At 42.4% G+C, this 22,312-nt stretch overlaps 1 protein-coding gene across 2 annotated transcripts in view; it reads left to right on the top strand.

Moving 5' to 3' along the window:
• LINGO1 (leucine rich repeat and Ig domain containing 1) overlaps window positions 1-22,312 on the top strand; it is a 305,364-nt gene that overhangs the window by 234,988 nt on the left and 48,064 nt on the right. The gene's annotated exons all lie outside the window — the stretch shown is intronic.

Raw genomic sequence — 22,312 nt, 5'->3', positions numbered from 1 at the left:
TAAAGCCCCGAGAGTTGTCATGGTGCCACCTGCAATTGTACCAGCTCTTTATCTAGAGCTGCCAAGGAATTGGATTGTAGACTATGGCAGTTTTGCTTTTGATCTCTATGATGCCATAAATAAACATTTTTTTTTATTTTGACTAAAGATCAGACAGCATAAAAACTGCTTACTAACTCGAAAGATGTACATTAAAGCGAGTCTCCAGGTTCCCTCTTATGAAGACTGATTTGCCTCTCTGGCTTTGTCTTTTTTCTCACTGATGGTTTAGTGCTCTTTACTTTATAATCATTCTTCCCTTGCTGTAATAGAAATTAGCACAAGACTTCCCGGTTAGCTTGTGATGGGCTTTTGTGCTACCCAGCAGCCAATGTGAAGAGGCAGAGCTTCAGGTAGGAGGGCAGCAGCCTGAACGAGTGATGAAACAGGAGCTGTGTCTCAGAATACATTACACTCAGCTAGTCCCTGAAGTCATAGATCAAAGCTAAGTCCTCATAGACTGGTAGAGTTGGAAGGGACCTCCAGGGTCATCAGGTCCAACCCCCTGCTCAATGCAGGATTTACTGAATCATCCCGGACAGATATTTGTCCAGTCTCTGTTTGAACACTTCCATTGGAGGAGAACTCGCCACCTCCCGTGGTAACTTGTTCCACTCATTGATCACCCTCACTGTCAGAAAGTTTTTTCTAATATCTAGTCTGTGTCTCCTCCCTTTCAGTTTCATCCCATTGCTTCTAGTCTTTCCTTGTGCAAATGAGAATAGGGCTGATCCCTCTGCACTGTGAAAACCCTTCAGATATTTGTAGACAGCTATTAAGTCTCCTCTCAGCCTTCTTTTTTGCAAGCTAAACATTTCTAGATCCTTCATAGGTCTTCATAGGACATGATTTGCAGACCGCTCACCATCTTGGTGACTCTTCTCTGAACTCCCTCCAGTTTCTCTATGTCTTTTTTAAAGTGGGGTGCCCAGAAATGGACACAATATTTCAGATGAGGTCTGACTAAGGAAGAGTAGAGGGGGATAATGACCTCGTGATCTAGACTCTGTGCTTCTCTTAATACATCCCAGAATAGTGTTTGCCTTTTTGGCTGCTGCATCACATTGTTGACTCATGCTCAGTCTATGATATATTAGTATACCCAAGTCTTTTTCACATGTGCTGCTGCTTAGCCCGATTCCTCCTCTTCTGTATGTGCTTTTTTCATTTTTCTTGCCCAGGTGTAGGACTTTGCATTTCTCATTTGCAATATTATTTTGTTAGTTCCTGCCCACTGTTCAAGCTTTTCTAGATCTTTTTGAATACTCTCTCTCTCTCTCTCTCTCTCACTCTCTCTTCCCTAGTGTTAGCTATCCCTCCTAGCTTTGTGTCGTTGGTAAATTTGATCAGTTTCCCATCAATTTCCTCCTCCAGATCATTTATAAAAATGTTGAACAACACTGGACCTAGGACAGAGCCTTGTGGTACCTCACTTGATACATTCTTGCCCTTGGATGTTCAGCCATTTATGACAACTCTTTGAGTGCGATCACTCAGCCAGTTGTGAATCCACATAACAGTTGCCCTGTCAATCCCATATTTGGTCATTTTTTCAATAAGTATGGTATGAGATACTATGTCAAATGCTTTACTAAACTCAAGATATACTATATCCACCACATTTCCCTGATCAACCCAGTCGGTTATTCTGTCATAGAAGGAAATTCGATTCGTTGGCATGACTTGTTTGTTACAAACCCGTGCTGGCTCTGGTTAATTACATTTTCATCGAAGTACTTGCATACATGCTGTTTAATAATTTGTTCAAAGATCTTTCCCGGTATAGAAGTCAGGCTTACAGGCCTGCAGTTTCCACCTTCTTCCCTTTTTTGAAGATAGAGACAACATTTGCCCTTTTCCAATCTTCTGGGACTTCTCCTGTCCTCCAAGAATTTTCAAAGATTATGGCGAGTGGTTCAGCAGTTACCTCCGCTGCTTCCTTTAATGTCCTAGGATGTATTTCATCTGGACCTTGAGACTTGAATTAATTTAGGTTAGCTAAGGGTTCTTTCACCATCTCTCTACTTATAGACAGCCTGCATTTATTTATTCCCCCCAATAGCACAGGGAAGATCAGTTAATGTTCCATCTACTTTTTGAGAGAAAACAGATACAAAATAGGAATTTAAAGTCATAGTGGAGCTCAGCTAAAAAGTCACAGAAACCAAAGAAAAGAAATAGGTATGCCTCACTTACAGGTGACAGGATAGAATAAACAGAATTTTTAAGCTAATGACTGGACATCCACTTTTGGGATGACATAGAAAATGAGGTATAATATAATTTATGTTTAGAGGGATTTAAAATCACATTTTATTCAAGAGTTAAGAGTTTCTACTTGTATTAAAAATGTCAGCACACATAGTAGAATTGTATTTGATGAGCTTTCAGGAATATGCAGCTGTCAATAATGCCAATCAGTGCTTAGCAAAAGCAAGAATAGATTTGTCTACATGCAGACCTTGGACTGGCTATCAAACACATTGATCTCTAAACAATTTGCCTCTTCCCGGGGAGGTCACAGGTTCTTTTGCTCAAACATCATTCTCCGAAACTGAATAAGGAAGATGGAACAATACCTCAGCAGCGTCACCTATTGGAAGGCAGCATTCCTACAAGCCAATGTTAGACTTTTTAAGTCCCAGTCATTGTTATAAGGTTTGTATAAAAAGTCTAAAAATTGGCTTGCAGGAATGCTGCCTTCCATTAGGTGGCACTGCTGAGGTTTTTTTCTTTCCCCCTATTTTGCATATTTCCCAGAAGAATCTCTTTGGCCTTATGTCTCCTCACACACCTTCTAGGTGCTCTCCTTAAGGAAAAATGATACACTTCTTGACCCAGAAACTGAATCACACTATTTATCAGGGTGCTCTTCTCTTTCATCTCTTTAATAACAACATTCATTGACCAATGACATACAATTGCATATGCAATCCTAATCTTTCTATAGTTATCAACTATATACAAAAGTCAAATCCAGGCAGGTCCTTATTGCTTTATGGCTTTATATGTATATATGAGTGTGTGTGAAATGTTTACAAGAATAGCCGTCATCTTCGATATTATTAATGTTGGGTTCACACTGTGTTTAGGACTATTTCTATAGTTTCCGTCCATGGTCTATGATGAGGAAAATGTAGACCAAAGATGCAAGCTTTGGTCACTGTTCGACATGGTATCTGTTCCTTCCTGTGTAATTTGTTTGTTGAAACACCAACCACTGGCCAGATAATGCATATTATATGCTCATTCCACATCTAGAGTAGAGGTGTTCACCACCATTAATGCAAGAAAGCAAGGACACGAATAGAAAAAAAGCAAAGTATTCAAGTCTGATGAGAAATAATGTGACTGTAAAATCAAGTGTCTAATAGCCAGAAACGGTATTAGGGTTCGTAACAAATCACACACACTCCTTCCTTTCAGCATATACAATATCAACCGCTCATAGTCTAAAATTAGCGTATATAAAGCATTTTTGAGTATTCACTTTACGAGTTCTTTTAAGGATACCGTACGGATGAGTGATTATCACCAATCCAGACATATAACTTGAGGCACCAATACAAAGTGCCATTTATGATATTGGTATTTTCTTTGAGCACCCTCTGGCACAGCGCTTAGGATACTTACCTGCTGTCTCTGCGCCCCCTATAGCCATGCCCCTACTTGCACCCACTAATGCTAATACAGTTATCTTACTTCTCACCCTACTTGAGCTATCTCGGATTTGTTTTTACTTCCTACATGTATCGTTGGCTGCACAATTTGTTCCTCTCACGGTATTTATCCCCTTGCCACCACTTGGCACATGCCAGTTAAAAAGCAATGGTAACTACTTTATTCTTACAATGTATTATGATCTACTACTGCCTTTCTTTGAACAAGGGCCAAGTAACTAGAAAAGAGGAAAACTATGACAGAAGGAATGTTTCATCCAGGAGGATCCAAGGGATTTTACTTGGGATGACTGAAGTGTTGAGGACCCAGATGCTGCTTACTGGGGAAGGAAAATGTGACCGGAAGCTCCAATATTATACTATTTAAGCAAATAAGGCAATGCTATGACATAGATCAATAAACACAACATGAAAAAACCCCATTCATAGACAGAAGTGACATGATTGATGAGGTGTCTTTGATATCAAGGGACATCACAGTTATCAAGCCGTACTGGATTTTTTTCCGTAGCTCTCTCTTTGCTGAGAGCCCTGTGTTCCTACTTTCTCATGCAGTACCTCATTCCTCATGCACCCTCTCCAGCTCTCTTCGTCTTCTTGCCCTCTGGCTGAGTGTTACATACTGTGACAGCTCTGGCTGGACGCAGTCATATAATTTACATCACTCTGACGATCTCCCTCTCCCCTTCCCTTCATTCTTTATAGGCCAGATGGGCTGGTCAGTCTGTCTACTTCTTTCTACCCCCCCCTACATGTATCCCTGTCTTCCATAGAGTCCGTCGTACTGTATAGATATAGCTCATCGGTAGCAGCGCCTTCACATCTGATTTACCTCTTTCTTTTAAAACATAAGTACAACTCAATCCCCAGAAATCTAGCATGCAGGTTTTCTCATAATAACCTACATCATAGCTTACAAGGAAATCCTCAAAATAGCACTACTTAAGGCAACAACATAAAACATATCATTAGGAGATTTGTCATTTGAATAACATTAAAAAAATGTTACTCCATAAAAAAAAGTAAGGGAGCCTCGTTTACGTATGAGGACAAGATGGGGTTGGCGGCAGAGAGTAATACACTGTTACTGGCCTAAGGGTGCGTTCACGCAAAGTTTAATTGCTATGGATTTTGGTGCAGATCTGCAACACATTTAACCCTTTCAATTGTATTCAAACTGAAGGGCTGAAATCTGTTGCAGATCTGCATCAAAAGCCGCAGCAAAGCAGGTACACATGAACACATGTTACATGCCAGAGTGGGAATTCATTATACAGTACCACACAAAAGCTTTAGGCCTAATGTCCACGGGGAAAATCAGGCCCGACGCAGATCCTCCATGCAGAATCCCGCAGAATCCCTCCTTTCCCAGGGACATGAGGCAAAAAAAAAGAATAAACTTACCTGTCCGGACGCTGCGGATCTCCCCTCCATCGGGACCAGATCTTCTTTCTTCGGCCCGGCGCCGGGCACTCCATTTTTTTATTTTTTTTTTAACTCCTGCTCTCCCGTGCGGGAGATCAGAAATTCAGGAACGGGTGTTCCGTGGATCCGGACGGCTTCCATAGGCTTCAATAGAAGCCTGCGGGAGACCCGCACTACAAATGGAGCATGCCGCGGGTGTTTTCCCGCAGACGCAATCCGCGCCTAAGGGGAAAATGACATCCGCAGATATTTAACTACCTGCGGGTGTCCAATGCATCCCTATGGGGCGCAGATCACGCTGCGGGAAAAACGCTGCGGATTTTCAATCTTATTTTACCAGTGGACATGAGGCCTTAGGCAGGTGTAGAAAAAATACTGCAAAGTAAGAATGCTTTCAAAAATAAAATTATAACATTTTTTATTTGTCAAGTCAAAAAATGCTAAATGAATGAAGAAAAGAAGTGTAAATCAAATCAATATTCGTTGTAACCACCCTTTGCCTTCAAAGAAGCATTAATTCTACTAGGTACACTTGCACACAGTTTTTGAAGGAATTCGGCAGGGGGTTGCTCCAAATGTCTTGGAGAACTCAGCACAGATCTTCTGTGGATGTAGTCTGCTCAGATCCTTCTGTTTCTTCATGTAATCCCAGACAGACTCTATAATGTTGAGATCAGGGCTCTGTGAGAGCATATTATTACTTCCAGGACTCCTTGTTCTTTTTTACGCTGAAGATAGTTCCTAATGACATTAGCTGTATGTTTGGGGTTGTTGTCCTGCTGCAGAATAAATTTGAATTCAGTTAGACACCTTCTATTTTTTTTAAAGATCTTATTTTGCATCATTTTTTTACATACCTGCCTAAAACTTTTGCACAGCATTGTATGTCTTTATAGGGTTCTCAGCACAGTTTAGCTTTAAATCTCCTGCTTCCCATTACACACCCATAGTCCTAGTGGCAGCTCCAGGCAGCCAGGATATTATCATTCAAAGCCAAAGCACCCATAAAAACTCTCCTTTACTAGTCTAACAAAACACACTTAACGCAAACCTACCCATTTTACCCACTAAGCCCAGGACTGGGAGTCATCGTTCATAAGTGCCTGCCTGCCATGTTCTCGCTCTCATTTCCCTATGTGAACTTCCACAACCACTGGAAGAAGGTACGGTACTCTGTGGCCACTTAGACAGGAAGGGATGTCATTTGATTGACAGATGTAGACCATATTGGACAACATTTGGATCGAAAGGGGTCTTCAGTCAGTAAATTCACTGAAATTGTGTTACATGGCATCTTGTACTTGGTACAAAAGTCATCTGTTGCTTTCTCACTGAATTTAAGCTTTAACTCTACGGCTAGAAAATGACAATTATAAAGATATATTAAGATATTAAACAGCCCAAAATTTTGGACCTACAGATGCGTCCACTTTCCCTTGGCTTGAATTTTATTAAGGACTCCCAATTTCTGAAGATACAAAAACTTATACATTCTCACATCATCCTGTAAAGGTATACATTAAACATTTGTTTGTTTTTTAATATAGTAGCCTATAGGAGACTGATGGTCAACTGATAGGATCCATCAGAGGTATCTGTCACAGCCAGCTAGTAAAAAAAATGTATATGTGAAACGTGTATGTATGTATATATGCGATATGAAAAAAAAAATGTTTACGCCTGATAGATGCCTTCAACAGATGCCATCCATCAGTGTAGGTTTCCGTGTTTACAAGAAATATTTTTAAATACACACACTATATAATTTTATATATATATATATGGTATATACCACACTTCTCATTATATGTCGAGGTAAGGGACAACATGTCTGTATTTAAAATAAATATACAGTGTGAAAGGGTTTTTCGGCTTCCATTTTCCCATTTTTTTAGATCCTGCTGCTGAGACCACCAGTTGTAGTCTTTGGAGGAACTCATACACACAATGCAGAGTTTCCATAGTCCGTCAAAGCAATGTCTATTACCCATTTCTGGGTTGCTTGGAGTGAAAGACACATTTTCTTAGACCTGAACGGGGCCTTCGGTGAACATCTGAAGTTACCACTGGAAGGATCTCTGATAGAAATCTCGGACATATGTGCTTAGCTGATGCCAGTTAGTAAAATTAATCACCCATAGGCTGGCATTACAAAACAAATAGATGTGAACTGGAGCAGACTTAGTACATCTAGTACATTGTACCTAGTCTAGACGAATCGTTACAGGGTAAATAATCAGCTGGACATATCTCTTTCCTATCCTGGCAAATTTCTGCAGTGAATCAGTGTGGGGAAAATGTATCAGCCAGGAGGCAGTTATGGTACCTTTACACGGAACGCATAAGCAACCAACAGTTGTGCCATAGACTAGCATTCTGGTGCTTTCACTTAGGAGCGAGGGTTGTTCAGTGAATGGAGGCAGAGTGGCCAGAGATCTCTTTCAGCCACCTGCTTCCATTCACTCCATAGATGAACGGCTGCCTGTTTACACAGCTGATGGTTGCTTGGTTTGTAGGTGAGCTTAAAACCAAGCGACTCTCGACATGTATGCAATTACTTACTCAGCGTATGGACAAGTATCTCCCAAATTTGCTGTTTCCAGCGGTAATTGCCTCGTGTATAAGGTATTTTTTAGGATCTCTGGATACAACTGTATTAAACTGAGAACATGACTGGATTAATCTACCCCTTCAGTAAATATAATGTACAGCCAATTGATTGACTTGCGCTGACCTTTACAGCTATAGGTTTTCACACTGATGTCTCTGGGTGAAGTCCCAGACTTGGAGACTGTTTTTGTGGGGTGGTTTGCCATTACCTTCCCCATACATCTTTTTACCCCCCAGAAAGCTGGGTACTCGGAAGGAGGGAAGGCTAAGTCAACTTTGAGCCGTGAACCATGTGGGGATTGAACCTGCAACCTTCAGGTCGTGAGGGAGAGCTTAGGACTGCATTTCTGCATCACTTGAGACCCCCTCTAGAACCTGCTTATGATTTGCATGCAATGTAGGGATAACATACCGCTAAATGGGTTGTATTACAGTGAATGAAAGGTTATAGTTATGTAAGACAAATGTATAAAATGCATGGGTAACATACTTGGACACAAGTGTTAATCTTGTTTTCCTTCTTGAGAGAAATCTGTGTCCCAAAATACATAATAGATGTTTGCATCACTAATGCCTTGACTTTTCTGTCTGCCAGCATGTTGTATAATTGTACACAATCACTGAGATTAACAGCATCTGTAACTTGTATTTTCCATCTTCTACTAGATTTTCTTTCGTTCCCACTGAAGCAATTATTGCAGTATAGCGTGTACATGTACCTTTCATCCATGGCAGGAAATTGGAACACCTTGACGAAACCCACATCAGACTAGGGAGAGCGCACAGATTCCTTCACACTGCACTCTAGGTTGGAATTAAACTTAAAGCCCCGGGCAACAATGCTAACCACTCTGCCGGCATCATGACCATTATTGTATTGGCTGTTAGCTGTTAAAACCACGAATCTACACAGCAGCCTTAAGAAATAGAACGTTTTGAAGAAATAGCCATTGTTTTGTCTCCACACTGATAGTGTTGTATTTTGGTTGGCGGCAAGGATACAAAGCTTATATGTGATAGTCAATGATTATTAGTGGACCGTGTAAAGTAACTGATCTAATGGAATGATATCTCTTCTTCCAGCACACACATAGGCATTATATATGTGACATAACAACTTGAGAATCCGTTTCTCTTCAGGCTCCAGAACATTCTCTCTGCACCTGAGCATGTCTGTAGTCAGAAGCATGACTTCAATCCTCTGGTCTTCAATGTGAGATCTGTAACAGTGCCTTATGCCGACTACCATGTTATATGGAGGTACTTCCTGATAAGTCATGTCCGAAACTCCTTAATTAGCAGATCTTGGGGCAAGTTTTCCACACAGGCCTCACTATTCACCAGTCGTAACTTTTTTCACCCAGGCATTTTTTATACAGAGTAGGGGTACTATGGCTTTTCCCCTTGGACTCTTGAGTTGCCTCAATACTTACTGCCTCTCTACTGTGTTTTGGGCCATACTAATCTGCTGGCATACTGGCTCTGGAATCTTTGCCTGTGCAGCGGCCACTGCGCAGACCTTTACACGGCTTTTCCATCTCTGACTCAGGACAATGGTGGGAAGGTAGACTCCCTCTCTCCCACACAAACTTCAGCGTCAGTTGTCTAGGTGCTTTCTATCTTTAGTCGTGCAACTCACCTTTCGTCATGCATACCTTTTGCATGGACCCTTGCAACTTCTGCACCTCATAGCATGGCGAGAAGGCAGCTGTAGCCATTCACTAAAAGAGCCTCCATCACTTAAATTTCTCTGGCTCCTCTCTAGTGCTGTGCCTCACCTGCCATGGTAGCTGCCACAGCAAGCCTTCACCCCACCCCTGCCAATCACTCAGATTGGCCTAAGGGTGCTCTCCCAGCATAGGGATACAACCTGCTATGAGGCCTTTGCCATTCTTTTGCTCCAGTAGCAATTAGTCTCCAACACTTCACAAGTGCTGCATCACAGTCCTAGAAGATGGCACAGACGCTTAAATATGGCCCACTTCCCTGGCTCCCCTTACTCTGATACACTGGCCATGTCACTTTCGAGGCAGGGCTTAGCTCCCTTTCATTGTCCCTAATGCAGGACTGATCTTCACAGCAGTGACATGCTAGCTGCGTCACTACTTCACTGACAGGGTGGAGCCTCCTCTCTTCAGCACTCGGAGCGCCGTCACAGTTCTCCCCTTCGTCACCTGCCTTTCTGCAGATAGAGGGCAGAGCTTTGCCCAGCCCGGAGGTAGCGTAGAGTACGCCATTCACCCTCCTTACACTTAGACCACAAAAAATTGTGCATCCCTGCTTTTGGTGTACAATATTGTGTACGTTGTCTAAAAATGGTTCTTAAATTAAGACTCTTCTAACACTAATGCATTAGGGAATTGAAATACAAGCAGCTTCCTAATTATTTTGAAGGTAAAACTAATATGGCACTAAACTTTAATGGTTATTCTATGTCCCTTACACAGGCGCTCTGAGAAGAGAAACTCAGGAAAATCAATAAATATTTGCTTGTTATGTAATCAACCAACCGCACAAAGATATCTGAAATGTATTGTTGAGTTAACATATACTTTCAATATATCCAACTTTGGTGGAGATCTCTTAATTCTAGCATACCATGTAAGCCATATATACAGCAACTTTTCCCCGACAGTGTGCGTCAAATTCATGAACAGGACATGCGCTGCCGAAAATAATGTCAGGTCAGACAAGATAAGAAATGCGGGAATGTATTTACAGCAGTAGGCTTCTCTGCCACTCTGTGTAAAGTATCTGATAATTCTACATGTATTGCCTTATGGGCTTGTTCACACACTCGTATTTGCGCAGAGGAATACAAGCACAAATTTGCATGCGTGATGTTCAGTGAATAGAAGCCATTGATTTCAATGGGTTCATTCAAATGAGCGTATTTTTTCACGCAATCACGTGAAAAAATACACGGCACAAACTATCTTGGTGCGCATTTGCATACCACATATGGAAAAAACCTGTGTAGTCACTGTGCATAGAAGTCAATATGATTTTGTGCAGTTTTTTTTGTGCACACAAATACACACTAGAGCTGTCAAAATATGCGGGCATAACTATATTTTGGTCACACAAATACACTACGTATTTGCACATCCGAAATGTGCTTATACCCCTGTGAATAAGCCCTAAAGAAAGCATTACTTACTCCCCACATTTAATTCTACTTTCCTGTATCCTCAGTGTCAGAACCAATAGACATAAGATCCTATCAGACAGATCTATCCTCTATTAGCCCCATGATCAATAGCAGCATCAATCACATTCTATGTCCCAGTGCTTCCTGGACCTGCAGACTGGTTGCAGGCAATAGATCTTTAATCATTGTTCACAATGAGCTTCACATAATCACAATATGGCAAATTAATATTACATCTATCAAATTCAAGACCAGACAGCTCCAGCAGTGGTTGCCAGGTCATATGTAGTAATTGGACAGTATTGCATATTATGCCTGGTCCTACATGCCAGTGCATGTGCTGAATATAAGGAAGTTAAACAGAAGGAATTTTTAACAAGGTTGTAATTTATATGAAATCCCCCTTGTAGCTGTATTTTGTACATGAAGACATATATATACAGACAATCACAGAAAATGGCCGTTACTTACTGACTGAGGAGTGCATATAGATGCATCCTCCTCTCACCATGCAGGTAGCTGACTACCAAATGGAGGAGCCAATAACACCTGTGAGGGCGCCGATGAGACAACCACTCACACTGCCTCCTGATAATGAGGGGGGTGGATGCTTGGTGTACACTCCCACACATAGTAGATACAAGGTGCCAGACCATTCTGATATATGTAGTTCACCATGCAGACCAGCAACCTATTAATGACGTCATTATAATACGGCGGGTTGCCCTGCATATCCATCAGTGAACCACATTGGTACTGCCACCCTGAGCTCCCCCTGGAGTCTTAATGCCACACTGCATGTGAATGATAGATAATAAATGCAAGGCATTGGTTGGATGTTGGCCAAGATACATGAGCCCACTAGCCACTTCACGGTTCCTTGCATTGTAGTGGGTCCCTACACTAATATAAATGCATCACAGAAGGGGAAATCAAGAATTAAAAACAATCACAGAAAATGGCCGTTACTTACTGAACCATTATGGGGATCACTATTATTACTGGGCCACTATGGGGGTTACTTTCTACTGGGGCCACTATGGGGACCTTATAACCACTTGGGCCACTATGGGGTTCACTATTACTATACAGTCTTACTATTGGAATCAGCCCTTTGAAGGCAACCATAAGGGTGATGTGGCCCTCGGTGAAAATGAGTTTGACACCTCTTGCGTAGGGAATTGTACAGATGCCGCCACCCTTTTCCACAGATTACAACTGATCACCGGAGGTCCCAGCTACAGAACAGTCTGTGATCAGCTTGTTGTCCGGAAGCCCTCCTAACAAAAAGGGATTGTCCAAATTGGAACGCCACTTTAATATTGGTTATTTGAAACTGGTTAACGCAGTACAAAGCAGAGGTAAAATTGAGGCTGCATGCTGGTGAAATTGCTAAACCTTTATTTGAGAAAATCCAGCATGTGGTTTATGTCGGAGGGGCATTGGTGTGCTTTGCTTTGATTAAACTTGCATCTGGGGCTTCTAAGAACCTTTCATTGCCTTCCCTGGGTAACTGCAAGCGTCAGTGAAAAAATAATGGATTTTTTTAGGCTATAAACCGAGCACAAAAGTATGCACAAAAGCTTAATGGAATGGAGCATGTCATACTACATCAGCGTACAGTAAATAATTCTCACATTTTTTCAGGAGCAAAGTGTTTCTTTAGTTCTGTTAATATTGCATTTAAAGAAAAACAAACAATATTAGAAGCGGAGCACTGAGAGATAGGTCTTACTTCTGGTAACAAACTGGTTAAAGCTGCGGATTTGCTTTCTGTATATATATATATATATATATATATATATATATATATATATATATGCTTCAGCAAGGAACACAGTATTGTGAGTAGGGATGCAGAGGTAAATGTCTAGGCAACGGTAGGTTAAGGGTTAATCTTGGTAAATTGTTTTACTGAAGCTGCTCAGTGAAGCAAAATATTACAGAGGAAATCAATATCTCGGTGTGTGAGTGGTATATAGATATGTCTGAGTGGTCTATAGATATATCTATAAATGAAGACTATGGAACTAGACCTCAGTGACAAGCTGCTGTGTATTTTTAGAATTTATGCAAAAAGCCAAGCCTGCGACAGCACCTGCAGCAATAAATAGGAGCGCTTCTTGGAAACAACGGGGGGCACGTCCAGCTATGGCGGAACGCGCTATTATTTGTCACGTGCACTCTGAGTTGTGCGCTGGACATGTTTATCACAGCATGGCTCATGTACTGCGGCCAGTGACAGCGCCGAAATATATGGAGCGTATGTTTGCACCTATTAAGAGGGAATTCACACAGGCGATCGTCACATGCAATATCTGATTGCAATATGGTCAGGTATCGCACTTGGAAAGCACAGATTGCTTAGAATATGCTTATTCACATTTCTCTTGTGACACATGGTCTTAGATTGAAAAATCGCTGCATGTCCTATTTGGGTGTGATTCTGTTTCAGAATCGCTCATTATTTCTTATGGTAGCAAAAAAATTTGCACCCCATTTATATGTAGATGCGATTTTTAGTGCAATGCGATTTTTCTATTGGAACAACATGCGATTTTCACGTGCGAGAAAATTTCATGTTGATGCGATGCATTTTTCCTGCAAAACATACTGCACTCACAGCAAACATTACCCCACCATACAGGATAGCAACTCACGCTGGCATAGCAGTGGGTTGCCCTGTATCTCCATAGTGGGCCACACTGGCTGACATCGTGGGCTCCCACAAAATCTCTAGCCAACTGCATACAAAAAATACTGATACACACTAAGAAATGCCGGTGTTAGTACTGCATTTTGGCCAAAACGCATAGGCTGATGGGCCACGGCGAGGCACCACGTGTCCGTCAGTACCTACGCTATCTCTTTCAGTGAATGCCTTTGTTGTTTTTCCCTCACCTCTGTGATTTTAATGTAGTTAATAGTGGGTACTGACGGACGCGTCGTGCCTCAACGTGGCCCCGTCAGCCTATGCGTTTTGGCCAAAATGCAGTACTAACACCCGCATTTATTAGTGTGTATCAGTATTTTTTGTATACAGTTTTCTAGAGATTTTGGGGAGCCCAAGATGTCAGCCAGTGTGGCCCACTTTGGAGATATAGGGCAACCCACTGCTAGATCAGTGAAAGTTGCTATCCTGTATGGTGGGGTACACCCATCTTTTGCTGGCTTCTTTGGTATCGTTCACATGTGCGGGCTATGTTTGTTTGCAGTTGCTCCTCCCCAATCTGGGCTGGGTTGAGTGGGTGACTGCATAATCGTCTGCACTGAACAAGTAGCTCCTCCTTATCAGAGTCTGGCTAACTGCATTCTATTAGGGTTTATGGCGATGGCGATTGGGCCTACCTTATGGCAATTGTGCCTGCCTAATGGCAATTGTGCCTATCCGGTATTGCATTTTTTGGCTCTTTCAGTGAACACCCTGACATTGAAATCAATGGTTTCGTTTTGTCCCGATATGCCGCTGTGATTTTCACGGTGAGAGAACAGGACTAAAACACGTTCATCTGTTTAAAGCCTAAGACAGCGTTTTCCCGCTGTGTAAGCCGTCATATCCCTGCGTATGGCAGCGATTTTTCATTGCACATGACAGCGTATCTCGCATGCTGTCATGCACAGTCTGACTTTTTTCTTCGTTAATTTCCCTCTGTCGCTTAGCGTTTATTATGCACCCATAGAAAGCAATAGGGTTCTAACACGCGTAATACGTGGTATAATAGAACATGCTGCGTTGTTTTTCAGAAACGTATTATGTGCAATATATATACGCAAGTGTGAATGCATCAATGAAAATCAATGTACTTTCATTGACTCCATTCACTGCGTACTACGCTATTAAATTACGCTAGTGTCAGCCTGCCCTTATGCTCAAAGAGGGTAAATGGGGAATTGTTTTCAACTTCTGATCACTACAATACTTTTTACTGGGCCTCCATCTGTGGCATTTTCTTTCCTTCCCGGTGTTATTTCAGGACTGCCCTCTCATAATAAAGCCATGTCTACACCGCCATAATCACACAACAGGACAGATGGTGCCTAACAGAAGATCAGAGCACATCTCCTGCTGCGGACGGTCTGATCATCTGATTGGCTAATAAAGCAGATCCAAATGGACCAGCAGGACAAGAAGACTGAAAAGCATTTTGCTTCAAGCACATTCACAAATATTAAATCACAAAATCACAGATGATTTTTTTGATGTATTGGTAAAACCACATTTTATAAAATAATATGATGTATGAAAAGTAATAAATACATTAATCTGGGTAGACATTCTCATTAATGAAATTACTGTCGGAGTCATGAAAGATTCCCTTTAATTCTTCTGCATACACGCACGACTTATACCTCCCATTTGTGAGAGACGAACTCTGGGGATTTTGTTATAATCAGAATATAACTTAAAGTATCCCCTTATTCCCCAAGTAGCATGGCCTTGCATTTATAGTCAGTGGTTATAGAATAGCTACAGCCCATGTAGTAATAAAGTGACCATCATCCCCATGTTTCAGTGCAATGGCGTAGTCACCAGAGAGATCAGTACTTTTGCGTGTAAAATAATAAGTGGAGACAATCCTTGTGTAGGAAGTCATACCTTTTGCCTCTCATTCAACAAGAGAGGTTCTACACTTAGGCCCAATGCACACGGGTGTATTTGCATTGCTGAACCCAGAGCGGGCGTCCGCCTCCGGATTCTGCAGCAAATACTGCCCATAGACATGCTATGGGAAATCACTTTTCCCTGTCCATGAGCAGAAATCAACTGCAACTTTCTGCTCATGGAGGGAAAATCACAGCATGTCCTGTTCCAGCACGGATTCCGCACAGACGGCTTTCATTGAAGTCAATGGAATCCGTACGATCCGTGGGCCGGCTGAAGATGACACTGCAGACGGGCCACAGAATCTGCGTCATCGCCTAGCAATGGCGCGGCGTTATCTGTACTGCGCCGGATGACACATCTGCAATACAGAAGAGACGACCACGGACAGGTACGTGGGGGTCACCAGCCGGGCACAGGGTCGGATTCCTCTGCAGGATCCAATCTGGCTGTGTGCCTTCGGCCTTAATTACAATTATTTAACCCCCATTGCAAATAAAGTTTATTTGCCAAGTTTACAAACTTTCAGCTGTTTCCAAAAAAAAAAAAAAAGAATCAAACAAAAACATTTTAAATAGCTCAACAAAACTAGGGGTGCTTTTACTGAGAACGATTATCATTTGGATTCCCGTGATCCGGCGAGAATCTGAAGGATTATTGTTCAGTGTACATGCATGCACTGACTGAACGACGAACAAGAAGTCTTTCCCTTCTTGTTTGTCGTTCAGTTTCTGCAGGCAGAAAACTGAACGACGTGTCATTCCATGTAAACAGGCAGTGCGTCACTTATGAACAACTGCCTGCTCACTGTGAATAGAGGAGTGCGGGCCGGAGCGATTCGGCTCACACCGCGTCCATTTATTTAGCAATGCTTGTTCCCGTGTAAAAGCAAAAGAAACCTTATCAGGCATCTGTTGTCCGACAGATCGTCCCATGTAAAAGCACCCTAATTTAACGAGCGTTTTTTTTCTAATTTCAACACCAAGGGGCACTTGTAATTGCTGCAATCTCAGAATTATTCAAGCCCTTCCTGACAAGCGTCTTTAGTTCTTAGTAGAGCAGCCTTTTGTTGTTATGACCTGCTGCAGATGTGATGTATCGCCAGACATCAGCTTCTAACAGTGTTCCTGGGGAATCTTAGCCCATTCCTCATGGCCAGTAGCCTCCAGTACACTAACATTCTTGGTTTGTGTGCTGCGACCACCTTCTTCAAATCCCATAACTAAAGCCTTGGTGGACCTAGAGGTATGCTTGGGATCATTGTCATGTTGGAAGGTCCAATGATGCCTTAGCTTCATTCACCTTCACAGAAGTCATGACATTTTCTCCTAGGATTATCTGATACTTGATTGAATCCATCTTGCCCTCGACATATTGCAGATTTGTATTTTCAAGTTTGGGCATAAAGACCTTCAGTGTTCAGTAAGCATCTTACTGTACAAATGGTAACCTCAGTGCCTGTTGCCACCAACTCTTGCTGCAGGTATTTTGAAGCCACTCAAGGGTTTTTGAGCACCTACCTCCTCAGGAACCTTTTTCCTCTTTCTACCACATCCAGGTAGTGTAGCCAGTGTTCCTTTAAAGGAGATGTCCCGCGCCGAAACGGGTTTTTTTTTTTTTAAACCCCCCCCCCGTTCGGCGCGAGACAACCCCGATGCAGGGGTTAAAAAACCCACCCGCACAGCGCTTACCTGAATCCCGGCGGTCCGGCGTCTTCATACTCACCTGCTGAAGATGGCCGCCGGGATCCTCCGTCTTCGTGGACCGCAGCTCTTCTGTGCGGTCCACTGCCGATTCCAGCCTCCTGATTGGCTGGAATCGGCACGTGACGGGGCGGAGCTACACGGAGCCGCTCTCTGGCACGAGCGGCTCCATAGAAGACTACAGAAGACCCGGACTGCGCAAGCGCGGCTAATTTGGCCATCGGAGGCCGAAAATTAGTCGGCACCATGGAGACGAGGACGCTAGCAACGGAGCAGGTAAGTATAAAACTTTTTATAACTTCTGTATGGCTCATAATTAATGCACAATGTATATTACAAAGTGCATTATTATGGCCATACAGAAGTGTATAGACCCACTTGCTGCCTCGGGACATCTCCTTTAACTTGGAACTTCTGAACTATGCTTTCAAGTGTTTCTGTAGGAGCATTCACTGCTGTTGCTATCCTTTAGTATACTTTTTCTTGTTTGTGGAACTTTTTGGATCACTATCTTGACTTAGCCATGCTTTTCACATGCAGTCAAACATCACACCCCACAAAATCCAGGCCAGTCCAGGTATTTGATGTGTTTTATCTCAAGCACAGCTGATACAACTAATAAAGACCTTGATTAGTTACACCAGGTATGCTTGAACCAACATCCGATTTCCAAATATATACTCTTAGCAGGGATTCTATTCTCAGTCTGCAGTAGTGATTGAAAGTGGCATTTGGTGTTGAATTTGGAGAAATCACCTGTTATGGCCCCCTACACACAGGCGGAAATTCTGCTGCGGGATTTCCCGCAGAATTTCTGCCCATGCCCGCTGCCATAGGATTACATGCATGTACGCAATCCTATGAACACAGCCGCGATTTGTCCGCGTGAAAACACGCACGGAAAACAAATCATGGCATGTTCTATTTCTGTGCGGGTCTTACAGAGGCTCGCACAGAAATGTCAGTAGAGACCTGCCGGCTCCGCTCTGCGCATGCATCGGCTGGGCGGCAGCCGGCACATCACAGAGAAGAGGAGACGCTGGGAGCGGGTGAGCCGCAGGGCTGTGCAGGGGCACGTGTCTGAATTCTCGCAGCGGGATCCGACCCAGCCGTCTGCAGGCGACCTAAATCAGTTGTGTTGAGCTATTTAAATTGTTATTGTTTGATTGGTTTTTTTTTACAAGAAACTGAAAAATAATACATTTGGCAAGTAAACCTAGTTTGCAATGGAGGTTGAATAATTTTGATTGCAACTGTATAGCAGTATGATAGGACACTGCAGCATATTATACTGTTCATGATAATTGGGGGTACCATGGTGGCTCAGTGGTTAGCACTGTTGCCTTACAGCACTGGGGGCATGGGTTTAAATTGTAGCATGACTGATGTGAGTTATTCCGATCTCCATACAGTGCTGCAGATTATGTTGGTAATATAAAAGCAATGGTAAAATAATTACATTGTAATAATTGTAGTTTTAGAAGATCCTATTAAAATAACAGTATAAACAATTACAAGGTCATTTCCTGGCTTGAATTAATTGTAGGAACTCCTTCCAAAGTAAAGACATTTTCGGATATAATGTGTAGGTGTCCTATATAACTGCGGATTCTTGGCTATTTACAATAATTGTTGGCAGGTAAAAGTAGCTGTTCTGTTCCTACCTGCAGCTGGAACATGCAGATTAGAATCCAAAAATGTCAGATAACGTTTGTTGAGCCAGCAAATTTGCAGACATAACAACATGAGCAGTCTAAATTCCTACTCGGAGTAGGTGCTTTAGTCTTCGAGACCGCAGTGTACGGTTATATGCTTTGCACTGCCACTACAGGTACTCATTCACAGTTTGGCTGATGATCTCTTAATTGTGATAATGAACATACAATTTAAATTGCAGTTTGAGTCCCCTTGGATATCAGTCAGCCCGCAGGTCTAGTTTATAGTAGAGTATCAGAGGCAGCGGATATTTACACAGATGGATAGTTTTTCTCTGTTCACACTTGGACACCAGAATGTGTGCTTCATTATGTCTTCACTACAACTCCTTAGCTGTTATAGACAGTACCAGTCAGCAACATCGGAAAAGGTCTAGTGATGTGATACATGCAATGTGCTTTCTTTTCAGCACCTCTTATTTGGCACTTTGCAAGACTGTTTAGCGGATATGATTGCACTCACTAATTTTATTATTTTAGGAAGCTCCATGGTTACTTATCACATGCAATTTAATGTACTAGGAGAGCACATTGCAAAATTACACTTGATTTTTAGAAACCCAAACTGGGTAATACCCTCTCTCAGAAGGAAAAATAATTTTGCATAACATTGTGATTGCAAATTATAGCACATACTTTTAATTTTAAAAAATTGGTGTTCAAGCGTGCAATAACTGCAAACCAAAATAATCTCTTGGCAATGTGCACAAAAGAGGAGGAGAATTTTCCCTACTGGGCACTAGATGGTGACAGTCCCTGCCTAAGGCCTTAGTCAGACGGGCGTATTTTTGCGCATGCGTCCGGCGATTTTTTAAAACCATTGCTTTGCAATGGTATCGGACACATGAGCGCTTTTTATGCGCTCGTCCGATAAATTATAGAACAGAAATCGCAGATCGCACCTATCTGCGATCTGCGATTCCTGTTCTCTTCTGTATATGCGCTCAATGGGGCCGGCGGCAGCAGCGCCGACCCCATTGAGAACATATAGAAGACAAATCATTCTTCTCTGCCACAGCTGTAACAGCGCTGAGCCAATCAGAGGCAGGTCTGACTCACACCCCCTTCACACCCACTGCAGGCCAGCCGCTCTGAACTCCGTCTGCCGGGACCAGGTGAGTATATATATTTTTTTTATTTTTACACTTTTCTGGATGAATTGCAGGGAAGGGCTTATATATTTAAGCCCTTCCCGACAATTCATCCCGCGCTCGCCCACAGCGCATTGCTTTCAATGGAGCCGGCTCCATTGAATTCAATGCGCTGGACAGCTCCGGCCCGTTTCTAATGAAACGCGGCTAGGAGCAGATTTTTCGGGCGATTTTTTGGCCCCGGTCACGCGATTTGTGGATGCGCATCTGTCATGCGATCCGCAAATCGCGCGAAAAAACGCCCGTGTGACTAAGGCCTCATAGTGGATGGCCCGCCCTGATAAGGACGCATCCAATCCTCATTCTTTTGCCACTCACTAACCCTGTAAAAAGACAAACGAATGCCACTGTGCAAAAAAACAAAATCCACAAAAGAAACCACAATACTTATATTATGAATTGCTAGTTAAACCACCGAACCCTGGTCCAGCAGTGTTCACCTACATCAGCAGAAGGAGACTGCAGAGATTCAACAGCACAGACCCAAGGCAAGGTGAAAATAAAAACCCTCACTAATTGCCCTGAGGTGTACTCAAAGAGCAAAACACACACATAGAAACTCCCACCAATGTTAAGGGAGGCAAATGGACAAAAATCCAAGACAACTAGCAAAGTCAAATACAAACCGACCCAACAACTGGGTACACTTTGACTGTAAACATAACTTGAGCAATCAGTGTCAGGTAGCTGCTGTCAAGGCAAATTAGATCATTCAGTGCATCAAAAACGTTATAGGGGCACATGAGGAGAAAATTGTTTTTCCTCTTTACAAATCAGTAGTCAGATCGCACATGCAATATTGGAGCAGATTTATTACTGAAAGTATGATAAGTTTCTGGCACAAATTGCGCCACATTTACTATGCATTTGTAGGTACTTTTCAGACATTTTTCTGACTCATCCCAAAAAGGGGCATTCCTAAATTACAACAAAAATTGAGCCAAATTTTGGAAATTTTTGTTGCGATTTTTGGCATAAACTAAGCTAACTAATAGGTGGTGTAAACAAAATTTGAGAGATTTACTATCCAGCCATGATTAATCTGGCACGTTTAAGGCTGTCTGTCTATCTAACTTTTAAACAGCATTGTTAAATATGTCCCAAATTAGAATTAGTCTAGAAAAAGTCGTCTGAGGGGTGACCTAATAACTATGTACAAATATATCAGGGGACAATACAGAGATATTTCCCATCATCTGTTTATACCCAGGACTGTAACTGTAACAAGGGAGCGCCCCCTACGTCTAGAGGGAAGAAGGTTTCTACACGGACATAGAAGGGGTTCTTTACTGTAAGAGCAGTGAGACTTTGGAACTCTCTGTCTGAGAACGTGGTGATGATGAATTCGATGAGTTCAAGAGGGGCCTGGACATCTTTCTCGGTTGTAATAATTTAATTTTATAGTCACTTGATTACTTCAGAAGAATCGATTGTCCATGGAGTTATTTTAACTGCCAGATCTTGTTTCGGGCAATTTTTTTTTTCCTACAAATTGGTTTTTACCTCATGGGGGGTTTTGCTTTCCTCTAGATTGACGTTGCAGGCTAATAGGCTGAACTGGATGAATTTATGTCTTCTTTCAGCCTTACAAACCATGTTAATATGTTACATGAAATTTCATGCGACCTCGTAGGAATCCATTGTACACATACTGCATAGCAGAGATACACAACCTTTTCTGGTCAATGGACTATATTGTCCATCTAAATGATCAACTCTAATACCTTTTTGTGCCAACCCGTATCTCTGCTTCTTTCCAGCCAGCAGCAGATTTCCACATTATTTAAAATGGCCAAAATCTACATTGCCCACAATGCCCCATTGACAGTTACTGATGAGTGTGTATCCACGAATGCAGAATCTGGCTCTGGCAGCAGCTGTGTCCGCATGTACCTGCTCTGTCGCTGTCTTTTCTGCACTGCGGATGGACCTGGCGGCTCATTGTTGCACATGCGCAGTACAAATTTTGCCGTCACTAGGCAATGACGCGAAATCAGCTACCTGTCCCCAATGTTCATTGTGGATGGGCCGCGGATCGGACGGTTTCCATTGACTTCAATGGCCCGCATGAAAATGGAACATGCTGCGATTTTTCCTCCATGAGCGGAAATCGCAATTGATTTCCGCTCATGTGTAGGAAGCAGCGGATCTCCATAGGAAGTAACATGCAGTAATTGCTGCGAATTCGCGATGTGGATGCCGACAGCGGATTCCGCATCAAATATCTACTTAGAT

Source organism: Eleutherodactylus coqui, chromosome 2, assembly GCF_035609145.1.
Source record: "Eleutherodactylus coqui strain aEleCoq1 chromosome 2, aEleCoq1.hap1, whole genome shotgun sequence".
In the NCBI taxonomy this organism is placed as follows: domain Eukaryota; kingdom Metazoa; phylum Chordata; class Amphibia; order Anura; family Eleutherodactylidae; genus Eleutherodactylus; species Eleutherodactylus coqui.
The sequence above is the reverse complement of the archived record's forward strand: the minus strand, read 5'-3'. Positions and strand labels throughout refer to the sequence as shown.